The sequence below is a fragment of the Erithacus rubecula genome (assembly GCF_903797595.1).
Source record: "Erithacus rubecula genome assembly, chromosome: 33".
NCBI lineage: Eukaryota > Metazoa > Chordata > Aves > Passeriformes > Muscicapidae > Erithacus > Erithacus rubecula.
In genome coordinates, this window is record NC_136683.1 from 406,779 (window position 1) to 413,043 (window position 6,265).

A 6,265-nucleotide genomic window follows, 5' to 3' on the forward strand; every position below is an offset into this window, starting at 1 on the left:
CAGCAGCACCTGGGGGACCTGGTGTTGTGTCTGTCCCAAACTGTCCCCACAGGTACACTGGTGTAGCATGGAGGTTTTGAGGACAGGAACACTTAAGTCACCCTGGGCTGAGGCAGGATATGGGGACACTGTGGACACCCCATGAGTGCACAGGTCACCTCCCCCAGCCCTACAGCACGTGTCCCCACAGCCACATCCTCATGGCCCTGTGGCCATGATCCCATTCTCATGGCACCTGTCCCCATGTCACATCTCCATGGGATGTGGCCCTTGTCCCTGTCCCTTCATCCCTGTCTCATTGTCCCCACAGGTCTCACAGATTCCTATTTGCCACATCCTTGTCCCCACATCTTGATCCCCCTATTCCCATCCCCACATCCTAGTTTCACTGTTTCTGTCTCCTATTTCTGTCCCCATGACCACCCCATGACTCTGGTCACACTGGGGTCCATGCCCACGCCCTGGCTCTGCAGGCCTTGGGGACCTCAGGGGACCCCACAGCTCCCCTGTGCCCCCTCCCCACCGCTCTCTGCCTCACCAGGGCAAATCCCCAGGATGTCAGGACTGTGCCTGGGGCACTCACCCCACAGGAGCAGCGCCACCTTCCCGGCCATCCCAGCCGGCCATGGGCACTGGCTGTCACTCTCTGCTGGGCCACCTGTCCCCTGGCTGGCAGCTCTTGGGATGAAGGGACAGGAAGCGAGATCACGTCTCGTCCTCATGTGTAGGTGGCCCTTGGTGGAGGCAGGGTGGGACCTCGTGGGGGCAGGGTGTGGACCTCATGGGACAAGAGGGTGATTGTGGGGCATGTTGAGAAGAGGATGTTTCCAAAATTTTGAGGCTGAGGCAGTGCAGGGAGTCAAGGATTGTTGTCCAGGGCACTGGAATCCCAGGCATGGGGTCCTATGGGAATGGTGGTCCCAAGGGTTGGGTGGATACAAACTCAGGGATAAATGTCCCAGATGAAGGTGGCCTCAAGGGATTTGTGATCATGGGATGGATCCCAGGGATGAGGATGACATGTGAATGGGGGTCCTGCAGGAATCATGTCCCCAAGGGAAGGGGGGCCCCATGGGCTGGAATTACCAGGATAAGGTCCTTGGAAACAGAGATCCTGGGGAAAGGCAGTCCTGGAATGTAGTCCCGGGTAGGGGGACATAAGGAATGGGGATGCCTTAATTGGACTACCTTGAATAGGAGTGCCAGGGATGAGCAGTAACAGGTCACAGCTCCTTCCCTGGGTGTCTCAAGTTTTGGAGTGACCCAGGGCTCAGCACTGTCCCCTGAGGTGTCCCTGGTTTGGGGGTCACCCAAATCCCAAAGGCAGATTCCAAACGTCTCTGGGTCTGTGTCCCGCCCACCCCCAGGAGCTTTTTTCCTCGTTTCACTTTCTGTTTTCTTCCTTTAATCCCTCAATTTCACAATCCCCCAGTTCACGCCCTGATGATCCTGGGGACAGCTTAGCAGGGAATGGCTTGGGAGGTGCCCCAGGGAAGGAGTGGGGGGACTGTGGGGGATAGGGGTGTCTGGTTGTGACCCCCAAGAATTTCAATTACTCTCTCCTGCAGCAGAAGGAAGAGGCTGTTTGTGATGAGAGTCACAGGCTGGGGGGCAGGTTCTGTCCAGGGAGGCACATCCAATAGTGCTGTTCTGGGGAATGGTGGCTCCGGGGGATTCCAGACTTCCCCATTCTCGCTCCTCCCCTGCAGGATCTGAACCAGCAAGAGCAGCTGGGGAATGGAGCCCCAGGCTGCAAGGAGATCCCAAACTCCTGCTCCTTGAAGCCAGTGGCCATCCAAGTGTGGGCCCAGCCATGGCCCTGCCCCAGTGCGCAGGGATGGGTGTTGGCCAGCCCTGCTCTGGCCAGCTCCAGGTGGCAGCCAGGACCTGAGGCTCCCCTGCCCCCTTGGCTTTGATTCTTGCAGCTTTCGAGCTGTTACAAAGGTGAGAATTCTTTCTGTGGCCAAAAAAGGCCTGGCTGTGGTTTGCTCAGCCCTGCAAGAAGCACAAAAGCCAGTGTGAGCCCAGGCAGTGGCTCTGTGAGGCCCTTTGATGGTTTTCAGAGCAGGGCTGGCTGGAAATCCCCCCTGCAGGGGCAGCTGTGAAGAAACCAGTCCAGAAATGCAGTAATTGATCATTTGGTGCCTGTCTCCAAGGGACTGAGAGAGACCCAGAACTGCTGCAAATCCCACAAGGATCTGCTCAACAACCTGACCAGGACCCTCCTCCTTGAATAAAACCTGCAGCTCTCTGGAACTTTCCAGAAAGAATGTTTGGTTTCTGGATGTGGACACCAGAAAAGGACGAAAAAAGTGTGAAAATAGAGAACAGGGGATCCACACGTGGTTCTGGGGCACAGGGGTGTCCCAGCAGGAGCAGGGAGTGCCCAGGCAGGGGAATTTAGGATAGGGTGCAGTGGATTTACCAGGGAATCAGAGCCTGAGGGACACACGGGCATTTCCACAGATTGCTGTGGAACCAAATGAACCTGGGATTTCCCCATAATCAGGGCAAGGTCGAAACAGTCATTCCCTGAAGTTTGGGCACCCCCGAGGTGCCGGGGTCCCACTGGGGACAGGAGGAATGCTCAGGAACCCCAGGACAGAGGTGCCCAGGAGATGCCACCTCTGGGACAGGAATCCCCAAGGACATGGCACCCCCAGAACGAGGAGTCCCCTGGGACAAGACCCCAAGGTAAACCCAGGTGTCACCAGCCCAGAGGAGCCCTTTTCCCTCAGGGCAGGACCCCTCTGAATGTGCCCCCAGGACAGAATCCACATCCTGGCCTCAGCGTGAATGGCCTCTTCCTTCTGCTGCAGCAAAGAGAAAGTGAAAATCTTGGGGGAGCACAGCCAGAGATCCTCATCCTCCACAGCCCCTCAACCACTGCCTGCAGCCCCCAGCTCCCTTTTCCCCATCCTGGGATCCCTCAGCTATTACCTGCTCAGGTGTTCCCTGGGTTGTGTTAAATGAGGAAGTGAGGAAATGAGAGGAGGCGAAAATGTCCAGGGGTGTGTGGGGCAGAGAGCCAGAACCTCCCTGGACAATCCTGGGGTGCCCCCCTGGCCATGAGCACTCTGTGGGGGCTGTGCTGTGCTCAGAGTCAGCCCAAAATCGGAGGCACCCTGTGAAGGACCTGGGACCGTTGTGCCCACCTAGCCACTGCCCATCCCTGGGACTCCCTAGGAATGAAACCATGGTAACCCCATTCCCCTGGGAACCCAAAAATGACACCCCTATTTCCTTAGTCTCTCCTCCCTGAGGACCCCCATCCCAGCTCTACCATTGCCTGCTACCACCATTGCCTTGATCCCATTCTATGGGCTGCTTCTTCCCCCAGAAACCCCATTCCCAGGGGTCCCTTTCTTCCCCATGCACCCCCAGCCCTGGGACCCACTTGCCATGACAAGCATCCTTGGCTCCCTGCAAAACCTCAGCCTCCAAATTCCAGAAACATCCTGTCCTCACCATGTCCCACCATCACCCCCATGTCCCACAAGGTCCTCACCCTGCCCCCATCCTGTCCACACCCTGCCCCCATCAAGGGCCACCTACACATGAGGATGAGATGTGACCTCACTTCCTGTCCCTTCATCCCAAGAGCGACCAGCCAGGGGACAGGTGGCCCCAGCAGTGAGTGACAGCCAGTGCCCATGGCCGGGGACACCGGGATGGCCGGGAAGGTGGTGCTGCTCCTGTGGGGTGAGTGCCCCAGGCATGGGCCTGACACCCTGGGGATGGGCCCTGGTGAGGCAGAGAGCGGTGGGGAAGAGGCACAGGGGAGCTGTGGGGTCCCCTGTGATCCTTAAGGTCAGCAGAGGTAGTGGTGGACAGAGCCAGTGGCCTCTCAGTCTGACCAGGATTTTGGGGTGACCCTAGGGACAGGAACAGGGGAGCTGGGATGTGGGAGAGAGATGTGGAGAAAGGGATGGTGGACTGGGATCTGGGGACACGGATGTGGGATTTGGCTCTATAGGACTGGGACAGGTCTGGGTACAGGGACAAGGGGAGAAGCACCATGGGGATGTGGCTGTGGGGCTGGTGGGGTGTGACCTGTGACAGCACAGGGTGGCTGTTTTGTCCCCACACCCAAGGTGACTGTGTCACGTGGAATTGCCAGATACAGCTGTCCCCTGGGAGCCTCTCCAGACTTGTTGGAGACCGTCTCTGAGCACTTTCCCACAAGAAGTGCTGTCCCAAAGGGGGCATTTCAGGGGCAGCCCCGCCCCGCCCCTGGGTGCCATTGTCTCCACGGTCCCACCCCCACCCAGCCCTGTCCCTTCTCCTTTCCAGCCCAGACCCTTGGCCTCGCTGGTGAGTCCTCGGGGGATGCCATGTCCCTGCCCCACTGTCACCAGCCCCATGGGGGCCCTGGCAGGCTCATGTCCCCTGTGACCTGCAGGTGCCCAGAGCACCCAGCTCCTGGTGGAGCCCCCCTGGACGCCGGCGGTGCTGTGGGACCAGGTGACACTGACCTGCCAGGGCTCACGGACCACCAGTGCCACCACCTGGTACAAGGACGGGCGGCTCTGGGGGCAGAAGGGGCCAACAGCTTCACTGTCACCGAGAGTGGCACCTACCGTTGTTACAGACCCAGCAGTGGGATCAGCACCACAATGCACGTTGTAAATGGTGAGAGGTTTTTGTGCCCCAACCCTGGCACCTGTAGGGATCCCTGAGAGCCCTGGGTGAGCTCAGCTTCATGGGTCACACCTCTCGTGTGACCAAATCCTGTACCCTGCACATGGGGACATCCCAGAGCATCAGTGGAGCATCCCCTGTACACACCAGTGCATCCCAGTGTGACGACATCACCCTGGTGCAATGGGGAACCCCTGGTTCCTTCTGTTGCCATCGAGACCCTCCTGTCCCACAGCCTCTCCAGTGCTGCAGGTGCCAGCGGGGGCGCTGCTGGATGGGGACACGGTGACACTGCGCTGCCGGCTCAGGGAGAAGGAGTCGGTCCCTATAGTGCCCTTCAAACACGATGAGAGGCAGACGCAGTGGTTGCACGGCCATGGGACCGGGCTGTCCCTGTCCCCCCTGCAGCTGTGGCACAGCCGTTGCTACTGCTGCAAGGTCCGGAGGAACTCCTGGACGTCACTGTGGGATGAGTCAGAGCCAGTGACAGTGACAGTGCATGGTGAGCACACACACACCTCATACCTCAGTACTCCACAGCCCCGTCACAGTGGACTCCAAGTTATGTCCCCCCATTTCCTTCCCAGAGCTCTTCACAGTGCTGCTGCTGGAGGGTCCCTCCGAGCCCCCCGAGGGTTCCCCCCTCAATCTCAGCTCCCTCAGCACTCCCAGCCCCCTACGGCCCCCAGCCCCCCTCCTGTACCGCTTCTACCAATACGGGCAGTTGGTGGGGGGCCTGCAGCTGTCCCCGCAGCTCCTGGTGCCCGCCGTGGGGGTCTCCCACTCGGGGAATTACAGCTGCGAGGTGTGGTCCAAGGGGGGTTGCTGTGCAGAAGAGCAGCGCCCGGCTTGGTGTCACAGTGCGCAGTGAGTGTGGGGATAGGCATGGGGAGCCCCCACAGCCCCCCCAGGTCCCCTCACATCTCTCTGGGTGCACCTCCTTCTCTCTGAGGTCCCTGCATTTTCCATGGTCAAACCATCTCTGTCTGGGTCTCAAAGATGTTCCTTTCAACCTTCTCCATATGTCCCCTCGCTGAATCTCCCACCCTTCCTGAGAGTCCTTTCAGCCCTTTCCAGGCTTCCCCGCTGTCAGTATTCCTCAGCTCTCTCTGATCTTCCCCCTCCCTGAATCCCTCACTGCTCCCTGATGTCCCCAACTCCTCCCATGTCCCCACTATTTCCTGTGCCCTCCCGCATGGGCCCCACTCTCTGAGGTGTCCCTGTCAGTGCAGTTCCCCAGGGCACGGGTGGATTTGGGGGACACTGTGGTGCTGAGCTGCACGGTGACCAAGGGGACAGGCCCCTGTCCTACTGCTGAATCCAGGAGGGGGCTCGGGGGTGCCACTGGTAATGGGCCCTCTCCTGGAGCTGCAGCACATTGGGGACAATGACAGTGGCCACTATGACTGCCTGGCCAGCTACCAGAACAGAGTGGCCACAAGCCCCACACTGAACGTCACTGCCCTTGGTGAGCGCAATCAATGGACTAGGGGTGACCCCACTCACAGCATCCCCAATTCCACACATTCCCATCCCTCACACCCTCATACCATCTGCAGCCCAGCCCAGCCCACAGCCCCCATCACTGGGTGCCACAGACCAGGGCAACTGGGACCATCTGGCT

The 6,265-nt window shown here is 59.4% G+C and overlaps 1 long non-coding RNA gene across 1 annotated transcript; it reads left to right on the top strand.

The window, feature by feature from the left end:
* The first annotated feature begins 3,637 nt into the window (after window positions 1-3,637).
* LOC306813818 lies at window positions 3,638-4,494 on the top strand. The gene is made up of 3 exons (XR_013777041.1): window positions 3,638-3,702; window positions 4,294-4,314; window positions 4,403-4,494. It is a non-coding gene; the product is annotated as an uncharacterized lncRNA (long non-coding RNA).
* Window positions 4,495-6,265: the final 1,771 nt, after the last annotated feature.